At 40.2% G+C, this 21,952-nt stretch overlaps 1 pseudogene; it reads left to right on the top strand.

Moving 5' to 3' along the window:
* The first annotated feature begins 14,845 nt into the window (after nucleotides 1-14,845).
* Nucleotides 14,846-14,963, top strand: LOC124557868 (annotated as a pseudogene).
* Nucleotides 14,964-21,952: the final 6,989 nt, after the last annotated feature.

The following is a 21,952-nucleotide window of genomic DNA, read 5'->3' as shown; positions in this document are numbered from 1 at the left end:
TTTTCACCCTCAATCTAACGCTTCAGAGAGATGGATGAAGGAAATCAATAAATTGTGTCGTCTTTATTGTCATCAGAATCACAGAACGTGGGATCAGTATCTTCATATTTTTCAAAAAATTCTGAATGAACTTCCTAATTACTTCTTTACCGCATATGCTGATATTAAAAAACAAAGCACCGACAAATCGCATATCTGAAATCGTTCCTTTTCCGCCTTCACGGAAACTGAGGCATTCTGAAGTTGTCAACCTGGCTCTACAAAATATTGCATCTGCGGCTGCTAGAAGAGAGAAATCAGCTAAGCGTCCTGGTTGTTTAAAAATCTTGTCAGTTGGTCAAAAGGTGTTAATTAAGTCTCATCGTTCGTCTCACAAAGGAAAAGGCTTGTGTCGCAAATTTTTTCTGCTTTATAACGGTCCATATAGAATTCGCAAAATTATTCATGATAACATTGTTGAAGTAGAAACTCTTAAATCACGACGCTCTAAGGGAATACATCATATATATAACGTTAAAATTTTGGTGGAATGACATACTTTAGAGAAACTAACAGCTACATGTAAACATGCAGAGAATACAAGGATACCGCGCTGTGTTTTGGTGGCGGCATATACTCAAAGCAACAGTCAAGTCTGCGCGCCGCACAAGGCAGTCGTTGACCGCAAACAATTGCTTACTACGTCACGCGCCTACAGCTGATCGAGCGCTCAGTGCGAATGCACTGACAGCCGTAAACAAATACACAGTCTAATTTCTCCGACTAAATTCAGTATAAAGCTATAGTGACTTGATGAATTATGTTATCAACGTTCAGTATTTTTCAGGATACGGTTGTATAAAATATTTAAGAACTTCAGGTAAATTCTGTGTGTCTCCGACGTTAAGAGGACTTGCTATCGAGAAAATTTCAGAAAGAATGTAATTTCCAAGAAGAAACTAATAAACTAAAAAGGTAACTATTAACTGAGTTCATTTTTTCAGGTAACATATTTCCACTTAGGTACGTACTTTAGACGTAATTTGCTGCTCGCAATTACGTGATTCATACTTTGTGCTAATTTCATGTTCTATGAATTTACTTGTGAAGCGACGTGCTTGCGTACATTTGCTGATTTTTGTCAATGTTTTATTAATGAACAGGGTTGTTATTTGTATATATTATGCATCGCTTGGCTGCAATGCTTTTTCACTGATGTCATATTTTTTTATTATGTGTCTGCTGTGCTTATTTATTTAAATTATAATTGTCACCTGATTAGTTGTGCTGATATGTATGTAAGTTATACTTTGTGATTTATCTGCTTGCTCCTTCATGTTTACTTATTAAGATGACATATGAACATTTATTTGCTTATGCTGATATGATGCTAATGACCTGTTTATTACGTAAGATATATGTTTGCTGCTGTGCGTATGGATTGCATATTTATACATTTCTGTTTGTTGTCATAACTACTCTTTAATTTGATATATAGAAATGCTGATATACTGTGTACGAACATAGAGTTTAGGTCACACTATTGTATTAATTATAGATTGTTCGCTTGGCAGAGCCTCGTTGTAAGAATTGTGCTGCATCCACTTGTTGACATTCTGTTCTCTGCTGGTATATTTACTCGCTATTGCATGTTTTGCTTACGCTCAGTGCCTTATATTTTTAAGATAGGAAAATGAACTGCTATAATTCGACATAAACGACATTAGTACAAGAAACTTCATAGAAGTCACATGAGCTGGAGGTTTTATGGAAGCTGTATAAATTTATGCTAATAGGAAGGAAGCTAACGACATGACATACCAAAACTAGGTTTAGACCATTGACAGTTATTACACTGCATTTTCGTGAGCAATTGAAATAGGAAATGACACTTGACACAAGAAATACTCCACATGTTTGCTTCTGTTTGCCATAATTCTTGAAGTGGTGTACACACTGTGAAATATTATGATCATTCACACTCCGTAATCGTACTTAATTACTGAGAGTTATTCGAACTAAGTCTGTTAGAGGTCATGTATGCATTTCTTTTATTTAATGATGGACAAGGTCACCAAAATCCATTTTATAATTTATAATGAGTAGAAGACTTGGGTCAGATGGATTACACAGAGGTTGTGTGTTGACAGTGTGTCTTCGGATTGTATGAGATGATGAGGTTTGCATTAGGATTTTATCTGTACTTGTTCGAGGAGACTGACTAGAGGAAAGAGTTGTTATGGAAGTGTGTCGATGTATTGAAGAGGTATTATTGAGGTATTGAGATTATATGAAGTTGATGATTATTGGAGTTTTTGTGGACAAGAGGTAAGGTAAATGATATTGATGATAAGATTTATATGTATCGACGTAAGAGGTATTATTGAAGCATTGAGATTATGTGATGCTGATGATTATTGGAGTTTTGGTGGATAAGAGGTAAAGTAAGTGAGGTGCATATATATATATATATATATATATATATATATATATATATATATTGTTGGTCTAAATGGAACAAGGAGGATGAAGATAGCAGACTAGAACAATCAAGTAGAAGGAAGATTGTCTACACACACTTTGTTAAATCAATAAGCAGTATATTTTTTTTTTTTGAGAGAGGAAGTAATTGCATATCTTGGCTCACTGACATTTGTACAGCAACCGTACATTTTGATCTGGCTTGGCAAACATTGGTCTTGACATGATGACTATGACGTTGACTTAACTATTATTGACTGTTATACATTGCTGCCACTACTACTTGATACACATGATGAACATTAAATTTTGACAGAATTGCATTTACACAGTTAACACTATTCAATTACACAGTAGTACTTAATGTGGATGAAAAATGAGTGAGTGTGTTTTGTGTGTTTTCCTTTCCTAATCCTACCCACCTATCTCCTAAATATTATTTTATTTGTTTGTAGTGGCTTGCACTGACACCCATAAATATTATATGTTTACTGATATTTGAGTATTTGTAATAGTTAATATGACAATTATCTGACATCATTTGTGTGTTTGTTATGATTTGTATGTTTAGTGTAAAAGCATTTGTATGTGGATTCAAACTATTGTTCATGCCTGGACTGTCTGATTAGTGATAGTGAATATTATGGACTGTTACTTGTACTATTTCTACATGATTGGTGCCACTAGGACATGTTTAATTTCTGCTTATAAACTCTGATGAACAGTGTGATCAGTGATAGTGAATATTATGGACTGCTCTCTGGACCTGCTCATCATTGCTAGGTGCAACTGATGGACTGCTTCTACTGACATAATGTCACTTGTTGGTGTCTGTACCTGTTCAACATTGCTGGGTGCCACAGATGGAATTACTTCTACTGACATAATGTCACTTGTTGGTGTGTGCACCTGTTCAACAATGCTGGGTGCCACTAATGGAACTGTTTCTGCTGAGAAATGTGACTTGTTGCTGTGTGTACCCGTTCAACATTGCTGGGTGCCACAGATGGAACTGCTTCTACTGAAATAATGTCACTTGTTGGTGTCTGCACCTGTTCAACATTGCTGGGTGCCACTGATGGACTGCTTCTACTAAAATGATGTCACTTGTTGGTGTTTGCACCTGTTGACCATTTCTGGGTGCTGCGGCTGGAACTATCATCTATTTGTTGTTGTTTTTTTTTTTTTTTGAATAATTAAAAGTATTTTATGTGAACATTTGTATAAACTGATTTTTTGTGTATTGTGTAAACTATTATGTAAAGCCACATGTATGAAAGAATTTGTATTGCCTACTGTATTTTATATATTAGGTTATTGAAAGGTCAGTGCAAAGCCAAAATTTTATCTAATTATGTGATATTTACGTATTAATATTATCTTTTATTTTTGTCTGTATTTTTTTTGACGAATTTGGTGGTATTTTCACCACTAATGCTGGCAAAAATACCATCAAATTCTAGCCCGTGGAGGAAGGGCATATGAAAGGTGGCTACACTGAGCCACAGCGCCAGAGAGTTTTGTTTCGCCGCCTCCACTGGCAGTGATTATTGAGAAGTAGCGGAGGGCAGTGCTTGTTGAGAACTCGTAGTAGAGAGTGCTTGCGGAGATGTCGGAGTGCAGTGCTTGTCGAGAGGTCGTGGTGGAGAGTTCTTGTTGAGATGTGGTAGTAGCGAGTCGGTGTGGAGATATATTGTAATGATTAGAGTGCTTTTCGTCAATATATGAAGGTAAAAGAAAAAAAATTTTTCCTTTTCTTTTTATTATCTCAATGTCTTAAATAATGCGTCATTACAGGTTCAGTCAACAAAGCATCTGGCTTCTGTTCTTGTATTAGAGTGTAATTCTGGTTTCCTTACGCAATTATAGTATTTCTATTTTTTAATTACTTCAGTATAAATGATATTTAAAATTTCTTGTCTTATTGAATAAGAACCGTGCCAGATGTGTACGTTGAATCACACTTCCACACACAGAACAGCTACACTTGTGCTTTGTTGGCTTCGTAGGTTTTATAGTTGCTGGGGACTTAATTAGTTAATTGTATTAACGGAAATTTTCATTTCATTCTTTGTTGTTGTTCTATGCAGTCAGATTGCGTACAAAAACTAGTCAGGGCCAAGCGTTTACGAGACACAGCGTAATCGGACATACAGCTACCAAAAATAAAAATGATTTTCAAATTTAATAATTAAGCCCCCATGCAACTTTTCTTTATAGCATTCATTACGTATCCTGTTTCAGACCTCACGCCAGCCTGCGTGAGTTTAAACGCGTGCCTTTCGGTTACCCGTCATTGTGGACTGGCTGTCATGTCAGTCCACAACAGAATCACTGGCTCTGAGCACTATGGGACTCGGCTTCTGAGGTCATCAGTCCCCTAGAATTTAGAACTACTTAAACCCAACTAACCTAAGGACATCACACACATCCATGCCCGAGGCAGGATTCGAACCTGCGACCGTAGCTGTCGCGCGGTTCCAGACTGTAGCGCCTAGAACCGCTCAGCCACTCAGCCGGCAAAGAACCACTCAGGGTAGCATTGAGCGCAAACGTGGGCGTGGTGTCTATGTCTGAAGATGTGGACGTTTAAAAGGCATTTGGAATCGGAGGGGCGTCGAGGGATTGTCCGCCTGCAGGTACCGAGAATTACTTTGCACATTGTCTCTGTAAAGGAATATTTTCAAAATTCTCGGTGAAGGTGGGCGGAAGCCACCGACGGTGTTGCCGTACAAAGGGGTCTTAGAGGGACCGTTTTCCCTTTTATTCACGCAATGTCCCACCCCGCCCAAGCACCTGCCCCCCTTTCCCAAGTGATTAGGCTTTATGACGGCAACAAATAGGATAGCTTGAAACGTCCCCTTTTGAACAATTATACATGACTGTGCTTAAACTGACACACAATATTTTGTTAGCGCAACGCAATCTGACTTTCAAAATTCCCTACAAAAGAATGGCCCTGACTAACATTAAACTATACCTTTCACAAATCACTTACCTCACAAAAAAATCTTCGCTGCTCAAGCTACTGCAATACAGCATGCGCCACTACTGCCAGCTAAATAAAAGATTCAAACTACTAAAGGCACTAACTACTGATAGGGATAGTTAGCAAATGAAAGATATTAATAGAGAACAATCAATGTATTTACCTTAATATCATCACAAGTCATAATATATATATCAGTTCATGACAAATTGCAAACCTCCGCCATCTCTCTCCCCACATCCACCACTGCTGGCGGCTCACCTCCAACTGCGCAACGCTACGCGCTGTTCACAGCCAGCTGCCTAACACTACAATGGCGAGTATTACAACAATGCAAAGCAGACACAGACTGCCCACAGCACAGCCAGTGATTGTCATACAGAGGTGGCGTTACCAATAAAAAACCTAAACAGCCTACTTACATAGAGAAAACATAAACAGCCTACTTACATAGCCCCCATGCTCCCCACAAAAATTTTTACAAATGGTGTTGGGCACTGGCCAATACAGATTTGACAAAAATTTTTCACAATTACAGTAACAAAGATATAAAATGCACACACTTATTAATATTATGTTGGTCAAAAGATCAAAATTTCTCACAGTCCATAAAGACAGTCCACATTGTTCATCACAGTAAAAATGCAGAGTTTTTCTCAAAGTCCAAGCAGTAAAAGAAAATGCACATAGAAGTAGTGGATTTCCATGCAGTCTTGAAGAAGTAGTGTTGTCCTTCCAATGGAAAGACAGTGCTGACTCTTGATATGCTGACAGATAATGGGCCACAACAGAGTAAACCCACAGCAGAGTCAGTCGACGTTTTGAAGAATATTGGTGGTTAGGTCATCACAGAGCAGACCCACTGTAGTCCTGGTAGAGATTGTGGTATTGGTGGGCCACCAGAGGTGCAGACCCACTGTAGTCCTTGTAGAAATAATGGTATTGATGGATCATCAAAGATGTAGACCCGCTGTAGTCCTTGTAGAGATAATGGTATTGGTGGGCCACCAGAGGTGCAGACCCACTGTAGTCCTTGTAGAGATGGCCAGCAGCCATCTGTTGCGATTGTGCAGGTGCACATTCACCATTGAAGAGTCTTGCGGAGAATATAGCAAGTCCATAAACCACCACTTGTGCACTCACAAAGTTTTTGGAATTGTCCTTAGAACAAGCAATGCTGTTATCCAGTCCCTTGCTGAATTAGTAACACACGTGCAAACACTAACAGTCCCAACTTCTCACATATTGTCCATATACTATGACCAACAGAAACGTGTGCAGTGAAATGGAACTTACAAGTTAATAATATCATGAATTGGTGACAATTACAATTTTATAACAGAAGAATACAATAACAAAGGTACAAAATACATCATTAAAAACATAGCAATATAGATAACAATTGCAGTAACACAGGCTTTACAAAAGAATAGAAATAGACATATACGTCAGTGTTACAAAAATAGTGACATAAGTACATACATAAAATAATGAGAATAGTTTTCGAAACATTAATTTCACACATGAACATTGAAACAGAACAGAATTGTAAACAACTTTACAAAGAAAATAACATATTATTAATGCAACTTATATTTGAGGATAACAGTATTCCTCCTCATAGTGAATATAGCTTAGTATTAGAAGAGAAAAAAAATTCTATGAAACAGTACACAGAGACAGGAAGAAAACAAATACTCAAGGGTACACAAACACATAGTGGGATAACACAAAAGGAAAGGACAGGGTTCGTTTTCAGTGTAACATTTGGTACTGCAGTCCATCCCAAAACTTCATTCTATAGATCTTTCGTCTTATTTCAACCTTTGCTTCCACCAAAAAAATCTTATCCAAGCATGCTTTCTGTATTCTGTTCATATTTCTTTCAAAATAATTATTTCTGATTGTACAATACTCATTTGGGCCCAAATCCTTTTTATATAACTTCGCAATGCATTCTTTACCTATTCTCCATAGTCAGTTTCTCATATAGTCTACCCCCTCTTAAGCTAACTTAAATCTACTGAGCTCAGATGCTAAACTAAGGGACGAGGCAATGCAGCATCACATAACAAATCAACACAAACAGCAATGCAAAAAAATGCAAATTGGCAAAGCTAGCAGCATAAATGAGCAAAAGTCAAATTCAATAACACTATGCCTGGCAAACAGCAGCAACTTATACTTAAACATGACATAGCGCAAGCAGAAAAAATATTACACTAAACAACAATGCAGATAAGGGAAATGTATATTCACATCTTAATGTCTATGTAATTAAAGTGGTGCACCACAAGAAGTTATTCTACCAAAAAGTTACCAATTACTTGAAAAGAAAATTATGAATGCAGTTACTAGTTCCTTCTTATTGTTCTTTCCTTTCCAAGTGCTCCTTTTTTAAAGAATGTGGATCATAAAATAATTATTTAATAGATCTGTTGACAGAAAGTGTTCACATTAGCAAATGCATTTTATTTTATAAAAGCAATGCTGCAACACAGCTGGAAAACAGATGTCAAATGAAATAAGCAATTACGCAAACCAAAGCATAAAAATATCATTCAATAGTCATGTGACATTTCGTAAGTCAGTAGCTCTCAACTCTCGTAGAAAGACACTTGTCATAATCAGGTGTGCAGATGTACGAATATTTCCCATCAATTCATAAGCATTTCAGCAATTAGCACAAAGTGCGAGTAATCGTATGTTTTCAAGTAACGAGGGTGTCGCATTAGCGATGAAAGGCACACCCTAATGGCTTGTTCTCCAGGTGTTTGACACGTCCCACGTCCCCTTTTTTTTTCTACCTGTGCCGCTGAAAAGGGCTCGCAATAATGGCTTTTCCTCCAGGCGTCTGACACAGCTGGGTGCCCGCGACGCATTACGTGCAGGTGGTCACTTAACTTTCGTACGGAAATATTTACGACAGGAGATTCTGCTACCGTTGCAGTCTCATTTAAAAATATTTCACAGGTCAAGAATTAGCGTTGCAAATCTGTAGTAAGAAAATCCTATAAATATGAGTGTCCAAATAAAATATTCGTCAGCATTGTGATACAGTCACGAATTTACGCACATTTCATAAATCTTAAAGTACGATTCTCGGTTTCCAACATCCTTTTTCACAAGTCAAGAGTCTCTAACTTCTATTCATTATTCATATACATATAAACACGTAATCACATTCCTCATATATGGTAGCATCATCTTATTGACATAAACATATCTCAACAGCATAATACACATCGTCGTCGTAAAAATAACATCATAACACCTCAGTCAAATCTCAAAATCGTCGTAGCTTCCTCCAATAATTTCTAAGCCTAAAAAAATTCTCTGCTCATTTCAAAAGTGTCAGCTGCCTCAAACGTACTTTAAAAATCATGACCCCATACGAAATACGTCATTCAAAGCTCTCATAGTATCACAATGATTCCAAAAAATATGAGCGTTTCTCAAAGTACAGACAAAATACAGTTTCATAAGTGTGAAGTTACCCAACTGTGTAATTGCGTAAACATGTGTCACAGATGTAGCAAAAATAAATGTTTGTCTCTCTCAGTTAAATGATCGGATAGCTGTGTAATTTGTGTGTTAGAGAAATATGGTACCGATGTGTAAAGTTGTATAAGCAAATACCATATTAGCTAGGGTTCCTTGTGCTTGCCAAACACATGGTACACAAAGTAGGTGTGTACCCCCCTGAGGATTAATGTAATTATACCCTCAGGTGTTACAGATTACAACAATGGAATGAAATGTATTACGGAAAACCTTTGTATCATTGTCCTTCAAATACCTTTAAAAGTAAATGATTTAAGTACAAAATTAATCACTCAAACACATGTCCTGTAGCGCTAAATGTGCGTCTTGTTGCAACATAATCTGTGTGGAAGTGTCGTAGTTATCGTCCTCCGAAAGTTAAGTTCTGCAGAAGTCAATGTACTTACCTCATGGTAAACAAAAGTGAAATGCTTTGTGTATAGATATCGTAGTTATTATGCTTATTGGCGTGATGAAGAAAGTACTGTACAGTAACGTATTGTTATGCCACGAAAAAGGCTGTCTCATTGTTGCTATACCACAAAAGTTACTACTAAAATCTGTTTTACTTTCCAGAAGAATTCAGAAAAACTGTGCAGATATAAAATAGATACACCGCAAAATCAACATTGTAAATTGTCACTCATTATTAGCGTCGTGATAAAAATCGTGTAGCTGTCACATAAACTAACCACTGTGCCGTCTGGTATCTCACAGAAAGTACTTTAAACCCAGAATGTATTTTCAAGTAAACCAAAATGTTGCATTAAAATCTCATTAGCAGTACTGGTAAATGTTCTTTTTCTCGGAGCCAGCCGGCGCACGTGTATGCCTGCGGTGCGAGTCATTGTCTGTCTCTTTGATGCCGCGCGTCGTTACTGGGATTAGGAGGCCTAACTTCCACAAATTCGCCTTGCCGAGAGGGCCCAGCTCTGTTTAAAGCTCGCCAGTTCTGATGAAATTCAGGTCTGTCGTTACGAATGTATCGTCTGTCGTCATGTCGGTAGATTCCGTAGTTTCTTCCTTGTCCGTCACGTGGTGGAGAATTTCTCCCTGAATCGTGACTGTGCGCCGAACTGTTGCGTCTGAAGTTATTCTGCCTCCCTTGATAATAATTGTTTTGGTTCCCATATTGTCTGTTTCTCTGATTGTCTCTGTAATAGTCATTACTACGGAAATGCGATCTTTCTCTGTAACTATTATTACTCTGCCAGCGGTTGTCATACGGGTGGTGTCTGTTTTGGTCACGATTTGTGTTGTGGGAATAGCCTTGTCGCGTCCAGTTATTATCGAGGAATTGTGACGGATGTGACCTGTAATTGTTGTGTTCCTGTTTCCGCATTCCGCGATTGTCAGTGTCAATTTCCAATTCTTGTAATAGTCCCTGAAAAGCTTCAATGTCGTCTTTGCAACGTCCTGCCAAAATAATGTGTCGTAAATGTTCAGGCAATTTGATTAAGCAAATGCGGATAAGTTCTGAGGGGCTGTATGGGTTTGAAAGATACTGATTCTTATGCAACATGTCTTCAAAATATTTCATAAGACTGGAAAATTCAGATTGTTCGAAACGTTTCATCATTATGATGCTTTGTTTTACTCGGTCTTGTGTGGCCTGAGACCAATATGCTGAGAGGAAGGCATGGTAAAACTCTCCTTCACTGTGGCAATCGTGAATGACCGACCGCATTCTTACAGCTGGTTCATTCTCTAAGTAGCCACACATAAATTCTAATCTGTGCTCTAATGACCAGTTGGGAGGAAAACAATGAGAGAATTGATGGAGCCATGCTTGTGGATGAATGTCGTTCCCAGAATTCTTAAATGTTTTGAATTTACGTGTAGTAATGAACAGCTTATAGTCAAAGTCATCATGTCGGCGAGTCGCATATCGGTCATTGTTACGTCGTTTCGGCGGTTCCATTTCAAAATTCAGTGCACCTTGCCAATTTCTTTCATAACTTCCGAAGTGTCCTGTGTTATTATTTTGTGGTTGTTCCGTATTTCTAAGTCCCTCTTCCCGTATTGGAGCGCGAGTGGCCTCTGAAATACGTAATTCTTGTATTACCTGAGTCAACTGATCTTGTACTTCCCGGATTTCTCTTTGGTGTTGCGTATTAATTTGATTCTGATTTTGTTTGAATTTCCTAATTTGTTCGCACTCTTCTGTGTCATTAAAGACTACCGGTTTTGTGTCATTCAGATTGTCATCTACCTTCGTAGATAAGTTAGTGAACTGATCCGAAAGTTCGGCTACTTTCTCCGATAGTGAACACATTTCCTCAATGTGTTTTTCTGAACCAAGTTTCAGATTGTCCATTTGTGTTGAAATCGAATCTACTGTGTTCTTTAAGTTTTCCTGAGTTTTTTTGCAAGTTGCGTAACCGAATCGGTAGATGCAACTGAGTCAAATTTAGCTTGCGAGGTCTCATGATTTTCATGAACAATAATTTGCAGTTCTTTTATGGCTGCTTCGTGATTCTGTAATGCATTTTCATGCCGCGAAAAAATAGGTTGAAAATGCTCACAAATTTGTGTTTTTACGTCGTTACAGACTTTTTGACATTTCGATTCGATTTTATGCAACTCAGTAGTTAAATCTTCACGTGTTTGTTCAAGTGTTTGTTCCAATGAGTCTAACTTTTTAAGATTTTGTTCCACTGTGTCTAACTTTTTGAGATTTTGTTCCACTGTGTCTAACTGTTGCTGTGTTTGTCTCTGGTGTTGTTCCATTGTGTCTAACTTTTCAAGCTTTTGCTGTGTTTGTCTCTGATTTTGTTCCATTTGTTGCATTAATTGCAACAATAATGTATTAGTGTCTGGAATCTGTTTCTCTACGCTTTTCGGCAGTGCATTTGCACCGACAACATTCACATTTTGACAAGCAGAAAATGTGTCTTGACTTATTTGAGAAAACGGTGATGACCCAAAACCTGAATCTACAGTATTTGCGAAATTGTGTCCTGTCATTTCGGATTCCTGAGGCGAGCTGTTGCCGACCGATCGATCGATAATGCGTCCCTCTTCACTAATTGTTTCACTGTCCACGCCATTGTTTGCAGCCCACTCCATTTCCCTATTCACAATTACCAAATTACTACTTTGAACATCAGTTAATTCATTACTCGGTGGCGCTAACACACTGCTTTCATTTTCACTGTCATTTCTCAGTTTACTTTGGAGCCTAGTATTACGTTTTTCACACGCCATAATTGTCACAATATTTCACACGACAACGCAGAAAAGCACAATTTGAAGATCAAAAATAAGAGAACACATTAACATAGCACTGAAAATAATATCTAGTTAACTGCAAGCGTAGCTGCGAAATACTTGGTGCAAATCTACATGCATGCCACAACTGTTTTACTGTACAACAATGAAAGGCTACAACTACAAAGGAGATTCTCTCTACAATTACGCGCTAGCAATAAACAAAAGCTACACTAAATACACAAACTACAAGAAAAAATCAGAAGATTCCAGTGAGGTATCCTAGGCTAAGGGTCGACATATGAAACTTCCCCTTTGAACAATTATACAAGACTGTGCTTAGACTGACACACAATATTTTGTTAGCGCAACGCAATCTGACTTTCAAAATTCCCTACAAAAGAATGGCCCTGACTAACATTAAACTATACCTTTCACAAATCACTTACCTCACAAAAAAATCTTCGCTGCTCAAGCTACTGCAATACAGCATGCGCCACTACTGCCAGCTAAATAAAAGATTCAAACTACTAAAGGCACTAACTACTGATAGGGATAGTTAGCAAATGAAAGATATTAATAGAGAACAATCAATGTATTTACCTTAATATCATCACAAGTCATAATATATATATCAGTTCATGACAAATTGCAAACCTCCGCCATCTCTCTCCCCACATCCACCACTGCTGGCGGCTCACCTCCAACTGCGCAACGCTACGCGCTGTTCACAGCCAGCTGCCTAACACTACAATGGCGAGTATTACAACAATGCAAAGCAGACACAGACTGCCCACAGCACAGCCAGTGATTGTCATACAGAGGTGGCGTTACCAATAAAAAACCTAAACAGCCTACTTACATAGAGAAAACATAAACAGCCTACTTACAAGCTGAAAAGGCGAAAGCGCCCTTCCGATGGTTTTGAACGGTCCCTAGTTGCTCCAACATGTACGCGATGGCAAAAGCACTCCAAAGTGGTGCGATCCTGTTCAATGGGGAAGAGCCCCACAACGTCCTTAGAGAATGGTTTAATGGTATTGGGGGGAGGGGGGGGGGGGGGGTCAGGGGCGTCAAAGGTTCCTAAGAACGTCGTCCAGTTGCTAATCACACTGTGGTCTGTTGTTTTTGACAGCGAAATGTGTGGGAACTAACGCCCCAAGGAAAGGGGTGGTGTCACTGACGCCCTCTACGCCACCCCTGACGCCTTTTCGTTTCAGTTCTGAGCGGTGATGTGTCTGAAATATCTACCTCGCCCATCTATAAGCGTGATGTTAACGCTTGGCGTCGCGTTTCTGACGTTCATTTGCAGAGGCATCGAAAGAAGGGGTGAAATCTGGATAAGAGGGGGTTTAACGGGCTTGTTATCTCATCGTGTGACAACACAACAGGAGTGTTGGGCAGAACTGTGATGAAATGTGGTAGAAATTTGACATCATTAACCCACCTTGGACGTCACATGAACTAGTGAGCTCCGGCCTTGTTTTCGCAAGTTCGACACCTCGCGATTTGAAGCGTTGTGGAACACGAGCGTGACGTCACAGGTCACCGTGCTTTTGCACTGTTACAGAGGAAGGTCTTAGGCCGCCTTGAGCCAAATTTAAAACTTATGCGTCGTCATGGGAGACAATTATGGTGTTTCGAAAAAGCGATCCTTTAATTGGGTTGCGCACTATATGTAGCTACTTTTTTGAGGAACTGGAAAGAAAATTCGAAGACGACTTCTGCGGCAAAGCTTGCGTGGAATTTGGTCAGATAATAAGAAAATAATGGAGTCTCAAACCACCATCCTTGCGTCTGGAGAAGAGATCCCACAAGCGTCTGTCCTGCTGTACCAAATGCAAGCAAACCCACAACTCACGTAAGATCCATCGTGTTCAGCGAAATGCTGTGCGACTTTCAACATCGTTAAGGTAACAGCTTCTGCCTTTTTAGGATATCCTTTTGCGATATTATCGTTACAACAATTCTTTAAATAAATGAATGTATAGTTTTCAAATATTTTTTGTCGCTCTTCGTATATTAATAACATGGTGGCTGGAGGATGGAGTGCTGGACGGTTGAGAGACTGAATTTTCCGGTAAGGGAAAAGAGACTAAAATAAAACTGAGGGTACAAAACCAAGGGCTGGTTCTCGAAGAGTGACTAGGTCAACCACCAAGTGTTCTGTAATAATGGACTGGTATGTCATGCGTTCATGATGTACTGGGCAGTGGCGAAGAATTAATTCTTTTAAATTTTGTTCATTGGCCTTCGGGACGTGCCCATATAGTCATATTAACAGTTTAATGTCAATTTTGACGATACGAGCGTAAGGAAAACACAACACCCTGAGTGGCGAAAATCTCCGACCCAGCCGGGAATCCATCCCAGGCCACTTCGGTCAACAACGCGCGTCACTGACGACGCAGCTTTCTAGGTGGATTGTAAAACTTGAGGATGAGATAGGTAAAGTAGCACATCATAATAACAACTCGGTGGAAATGAATCTCTTTGATGGAGCATAGTTCCATAGGTCTGCCAGTCGTTCACAGAAAGTTGGACGCCGCAGACGTGAGGTAAGCGTGACTAACTGGTTGCAATAATTACAGTCTGTTGTTGGAAACTGATAAAAATATTCTATTCAAACTAATCCGCATAGCTGCCAACGGCCTTGCCGCAGTGGTAACACCGGTTTCCGTCAGATCACCGAAGTTAAGCGCTGTCGGGCTGGGCTAGCATTTGGATGGGTGACCATCCGATCTGTCGAGCGCTGTTGGCAAGTGGGATGCACTCAACACTAGTGAGGCAAGCTGAGGCAACTGACCCGTTTTGCTTTGTGTGATGGGGCGTTATCATGGAGCAACATGACTCTGTGTTGCCTTTTTCTATATTCCGGACGTTTTTCACGTAATGCTCCATTGAAATCGATCATTTCCTGTTGGTAGCGATCACTGTTACCGGTTTCCCCAGGTCTTAGCAGCTCATAATAGATGACGCCCTTCAGATCCCACCAAACACAGAATAGCGGGTGTCGATGGTTTGCCTCGATTCACCCATGATTTACGAGGCTTGTTGTTGTTGTTGTTGTGGTCTTCAGTCCTGAGACTGGTTTCATGCAGCTCTCCATGCTACTCTATCCTGTGCAAGCTTTTTCATCTCCCAGTACCTACTGCAACCTACATCCTTCTGAATCTGCTTAGTGTATTCATCTCTTTGTCTCCCTCTACGATTTTTACCCTCCACGCTGCCCTCCAATACTAAATCGGTGATCCCTTGATGCCTCAGAACATGTCCTACCAACCGATCCCTTCTTCTGGTCAAATTGTGCCACAAACTTCTCTTCTCCCCAATCCTATTCAATACTTCCTCATTAGTTATGTGATCTACCCATCTAATCTTCAGCATTCTTCTGTAGCACCACATTTCGAAAGCTTCTATTCTCTTCTTGTCCAAACTATTTATCGTCCATGTTTCACTTCCATACATGGCTACACTCCATACGAATACTTTCAGAAATGACTTCCTGACACTTAAATCAATACTGGATGTTAACAAATTTCTCTTGTTCAGAAACGCTTTTCTTGCCATTGCCAGCCTACATTTTATATCCTCTCTACTTCGACCATCATCAGTTATTTTGCTCCCCAAATAGCAAAACTCCTTTACTACTTTAAGTGCCTCATTTCCTAATCTAATTCCCTCAGCATCACCCGACTTAATTAGACTACATTCCATTATCCTTGTTTTGCTTTTGTTGATGTTCATCTTATATCCTCCTTTCAAGACACTGTCCATTCCATTCAACTGCTCTTCCAAGTCCTTTGCTGTCTCTGACAGAATTACAATGTCATCGGCGAACCTCAAAGTTTTTATTTCTTCTCCGTGAATTTTAATACCTACTCCGAATTTTTCTTTTGTTTCCTTTACTGCTTGCTGAATATACAGATTGAACAACATCGGGGAGAGGCTACAACCCTGTCTTACTCCCTTCCCAACCACTGCTTCCCTTTCATGTCCCTCGACTCTTATAACTGCCATCTTGTCTGTACAAATTGTAAATAGCCTTTCGCTCCCTGTATTTTACCCCTGCCACCTTTAGAATTTGAAAGAGAGTATTCCAGTCAACATTGTCAAAAGCTTTCTCTAAGTCTACAAATGCTAGAAACGTCGGTTTGCCTTTCCTTAATCTTTCTTCTAAGATAAGTCGTAAGGTCAGTATTGCCTCACGTGTTCCAGTGTTTCTACGGAATCCAAACTGATCTTCCCCGAGGTTGGCTTCTACTAGTTTTTCCATTCGTCTGTTAAGAATTCGTGTTAGTATTTTGCAGCTGTGACTTATTAAACTGATAGTTCGGTAATTTTCACATCTGTCAACACCTGCTTTCTTTGGGATTTGAATTATTATATTCTTCTTGAAGTCTGAGGGTATTTCGCCTGTTTCATATATCTTGCTCACCAGATGGTAGAGTTTTGTCACGACTGGCTCTCCCAAGGCCGTCAGTAGTTCCAATGGAATGTTGTCTACTCCGGTGGCCTTGTTTCGACTCAGGTCTTTCAGTGCTCTGTCAAACTCTTCACGCAGTATCATATCTCCCATTTCATCTTCATCTACATCCTCTTCCATTTCCATAATATTGTCCTCAAGTACATTGCCCTTGTATAGACCCTCTATATACTCCTTTCACCTTTCTGCTTTCCCTTCTTTGCTTAGAACTGGGTTTCCATCTGAGCTCTTGATATTCATACAAGTGGTTCTCTTATCTCCAAAGGTCTCTTTAATTTTCCTGTAGGCAGTAATCTATCTTACCCCTAGTGAGATAGGCCTCTACATCCTTACATTTGTCCTCTAGCCATCCCTGCTTAGCCATTTGGCACTTCCTGTCGATCTCATTTTTGAGACGTTTGTATTCCTTTTTGCCTGCTTCATTTACTGCATTTTTATATTTTCTCCTTTCATCAATTAAATTCAATATTTCTTCCGTTACCCAAGGATTTCTACTAGCCCTCGTCTTTTTACCTACTTGATCCTCTGCTGCCTTCGCTACTTCATCCCTCAAAGCTACCCATTCTTCTTCTACTGTATTTCTTTCACCCATTCCTGTCAATTGTTCCCTTATGCTCTCCCTGAAACTCTGAACAACCTCTGGTTCTTTCAGTTTATCCAGGTCCCATCTCCTTAAATTCCCACCTTTTTGCAGTTTCTTCAGTTTTAATCTACAGGTCATAACCAATAGATTGTGGTCAGAGTCCACATCTGCCCCTGGAAATGTCTTACAATTTAAAACCTGGTTCCTAAATCTCTGTCTTACCATTATATAATCTATCTGATACCTTTTAGTATCTCCAGGCTTCTTCCATGTATACCACCTTCTTTCATGATTCTTAAACCAAGTGTTAGTTATGATTATGTTGTGCTCTGTGCAAAATTCTACCAGGCGGCTTCCTCTTTCATTTCTTAGCCTCAATCCATATTCACCTACTATGTTTCCTTCTCTCCCTTTACCTACACTCGAATTCCAGTCACCCATGACTATTAAATTTTCGTCTCCCTTCACAATCTGAATAATTTCTTTTATTTCATCATACATTTCTTCAATTTCTTCGTCATCTGCAGAGCCAGTTGGCATATATACTTGTACTACTGTAATAGGTGTGGGCTTCGTATCTATCTTGGCCACAATAATGCGTTCACTATGCTGTTTGTAGTAGCTTACCCGCATTCCTATTTTCCTATTCATTATTAAACCTACTCCTGCATTACCCCTATTTGATTTTGTGTTTATAACCCTGTAGTCACCTGACCAGAAGTCTTGTTCTTCCTGCCACCGAACTTCACTAATTCCCACTATATCTAACTTCAACCTATCCATTTCCCTTTTTAAATTTTCTAACCTACCTGCCCGATTAATGGATCTGACATTCCACGCTCCGATCCATAGAACGCCAGTTTTCTTTCTCCTGATAACGACATCCTCTTGAGTAGTCTCCGCCCGGAGATCCAAATGGGGGACTATTTTACCTCCGGAATATTTTACCCAAGAGGACGCCATCATCATTTAATCATACAGTAAAGCTGCATGCCCTCGGGAAAAATTACGGCTGTAGTTTCCCCTTGCTTTCAGCCGTTCGCAGTACCAGCACAGCAAGGCCGAGGCTTAGGGTTCTCAAAATTATCCGTTTTTCATCACCTGTCGCTATTCGACGGAGAAACGACTTTGTTTTATATCCGGCAAGCAGAATTTCACAAGTGGTCTTTCGAACTGCTTGCTGTCTTTCATTCAGTTCACGTGGAACCCGTTTTCCCACTTTCTGTTCCTTTCCGATAGCTTTCAGCCGAAGAGAAACGGCTTTCCGCGTCACATTCAATTGTTCAGCGAGATCCTGTTGAGTTTAAGCATCATCTTTGTCCAATAAGGCCTTTAATTAGTTGTCTTCGGACTTTGTCGGTAGTTTCCGGCGCTCGTCGTTTCTCATGTCAAAATCACCACTTTTGAATTTTTTGAACCACTCGAAGCAGTGTGTTTTCCCAAGAGCATGTTCGCCGAAAGCTTGGACAAGCATTCGATGCGATTCTGCAGCAGTTTTATTCAAATGATAACAGATAGCGAATGCTGTCCTCAAACCAGTTCGTAGCCACAAAAGTCGACATGTTTACGGGTTTGAAACCGATACCAATGTATGGAACTATGTGTTGACATTCATCGTCAGCCGTTATAGCACGCAGATGGAGCTGCAGACGCGGTCTCACGGGCCCTACGCTGACGGCTAGTCTGTAGGGAAATTCCGGTTTTATACTTATACACCTAGTATAGTGCTAAATAGGGCTGCCCCCGCAATAAGAGACAGTTGAAGGAACGGTAAAAGATAGTGTTTGTCAATCAGCGAGCAGTTGCGGTGAACTATGGTGCTGTTTTCCATCACAATATGGCCCGATGACAACGTATGGATGGCTTCACACGGGAAAGAATCATTAGGAAGCTGGAAGAAAGACGAAGTGTGACCACTAAAGCCCAGGAGTTTGGTATTTACAACAGCAGTTTTTAATGTGCGTGGGAAGTGTTTCGAATCACAGGCATTGCTGTCCGAAGGAGAAGTGCTCGACTGCTGTCAAGTAGAGAAGCAGATGACCGACACATCGTGGAACAGGCAATAAGCGATCCTGGACAAACAGTGGATGCCTTTAACAGGACTGAAAGGGGCGCAGTCTCACGTGCCACAGTGAGACAGCGACGCCAAGGGGATAGTCTCTTTCCCCGACGACCAGCACGTTCTGTTCCACTGACGCCCGCTCATCGGCTGCACCATTTGAGATGGTGCCAAGAGCATAGGGATGAGACCAAAGTGAATGTCGTGAGCTCTTCTCGGATGAGAACAGTTTCAGTCTGAGTATCGGTTCTGGACACATCCTCATATAGTGAAAGGATGGGTAGATGTGATGCATCCAGGAAATTATCAAAAAATGGTTCAAATGGCTCTGAGCACTATGGGACTTAACTGCTGTGGTCATCAGTCCCCTAGAACTTAGAACTACTTAAACCTAACTAACCTAAGGACATCACACACATCCATGCCCGAGGCAGGATTCGAACCTGCGACCGTAGCGGTCGTGCGGTTCCAGACTGAAGGGCCTAGAACCGCTCGGCCACTTCGGCCGGCCAGGAAATTATCGATAATCGTTTTGGTGGCCGAAGTGTATGGTGAGAAGAGGCACCATATTACACGGCAGTATTTCCTCCGAATCTTCCAACATGTGACACTCAGCGGCTAACGTTGCTTTGACACTGTACTTCTTCCACACGTGAGAGATTCATTCTGCCTTGAAATCAACTTTATGAATGAGAATGCGTGAACTCACCGAGCTGCACAGGTGGAGGAGATCTCGGAACGAGAAGATATTCTGCCAATGGAATGGTCTGCCCGTTCTCCCGACTTAAATTCCATCGAGCACGTCCTCATGCACGATGACTATCCTTACGAACCTTGCGGCCAGCGTGGGAGCACATTGCAGAGCATGCATTACAGTCTGTGGTGATCACACACGCTATTAACAACCATGTCCCGCCTTTTGTAATGCCCAGGGTATCAACAGAACTCACGTAGATTTCAGTTATTGATGTCTCTGAACAAAAGTGCCATATTTCTTGATCTCAGTGCGTATTTCTGTCAGTTAGCTGCTATATTGTACTGCAGCACTTGTTTCTATGTGTGGTCTAAAGTTCATGGAGCTGTGTTACTTGGCAGTGTATAGTGTCACTTCATAACGTGTAGCGTCTGCCCCCGATGGCTGAGTGATGCCGGCATGGTAGCTCAGCGTGTTCGGTCAGAGGGTTAGCTCCCTCTGTAATAAAGAAAAAGCTGAGTGAATGGATCAATAACGAACTTCAACGGGCGTCCGTCACAAACAAATGCGTCGGAGATTTTTTCCGCTCAGGGACTGGGTGTTCGTTGTGTTGTCCTAACCATCATCAATTCATCCCCATCGACGCGCAAATCGCGGCAGTGGCGTCAAATTGAAGGACTTGCACCCGGCGAACGGTCAACCCGACGGGAGGCTCTAATCACGCGACTAGACTGTAGTGCATACCGCGACATAAACTTATTTACTGAGTTCTCCCGCGACATAAACTTATTTACCGAGTTCTCCGACGGCTCGAAAAATATTTTCCAAATATATTATACGCATACAAGCAATACTGTGGACACATTAATTCTGGAGAAGCATATATATTATAAGCATACAGGCAATACTACGAAAGCACCTATTCTATACAAGCACACGATACTGAAATTGATTAGCTGTACTTTCCGTAACAGTAACAAAATAAACTCTCAGTTATAAATATCCTGAGTTATTGCTTTCGCCTGCGAGAGCGCAGCATTGTAAATAATATCGTAGGTTTCTTAGCGTTCCGTTATTTTTAACACATTTGTGTATCTGCGACTTTACTAATGATTTCTTTCCCTGATAGTAGACTTGACTACGGAAGGACGTATTTTCAAAGGTGGTGTACTTCTATTGTTAAAAAAAGAAACGACAGCCGTCACTGCTGCGAGATATCAGAAAATATTAATTTTTGTCAGTATACGCTCTTGTAAGAAGCTGAATATATACCGCAATAGTTGAGCACTGAGAAGAACGTTTTCATGAAATAATAAGTGTTATCTTAAAGGGTAAAATTTTCCTCATTTCTTAAGTGGATATTATACTCATTTTTCTTCTACTAGTCATTACGATACAAAGTGCAAGCAAGCATAAAGACTTGAGATTTTGAATACTAGGTAGTACTGTGCGATCCTTGTTTAATAACACGGTCTATTGGGATGAACAGATCCTCTTTCGTGAAAAGCGAAAATTTGTGGAACTTGCCTTACCGACACAGAGTATCACAGTTGTTCAGAATCGTATCCGTCTGACTTGCTCTTCAATAACAGCGTCATGAATTTTTCAGAGCTTCATTACGGCGCAGATCTCAAAAAGCTGTTTCTTACGCTGGCTGCTGAGAACTTTAACCTCGGCTGCGCTCGATTGCACGCCGGAGACGCCACGCATTACGGTAAAATTAATAATTTATTTTTCAACCAAGAAGACAGTAATTAAGATCCACGGCACTAAATATATTATTTTTGATGTCAAAATCAATTTCAGTTTTTAAAGGAGAGATTTAATTAATCGTTTAATACTGGGAAGGGAAGAGGACCTGTTAAGAGTACGGAACAGTAGTTACAATCAATTTTGCAGTGGAAAGGGAAGTTTCGAGGATGCCTGTC

This window comes from Schistocerca americana, chromosome 1, assembly GCF_021461395.2.
Source record: "Schistocerca americana isolate TAMUIC-IGC-003095 chromosome 1, iqSchAmer2.1, whole genome shotgun sequence".
NCBI classification, from domain to species: Eukaryota; Metazoa; Arthropoda; class Insecta; order Orthoptera; family Acrididae; genus Schistocerca; species Schistocerca americana.
Note: the sequence above shows the minus strand (reverse complement) of the source record. Positions and strands in the feature narration are given on the sequence as shown.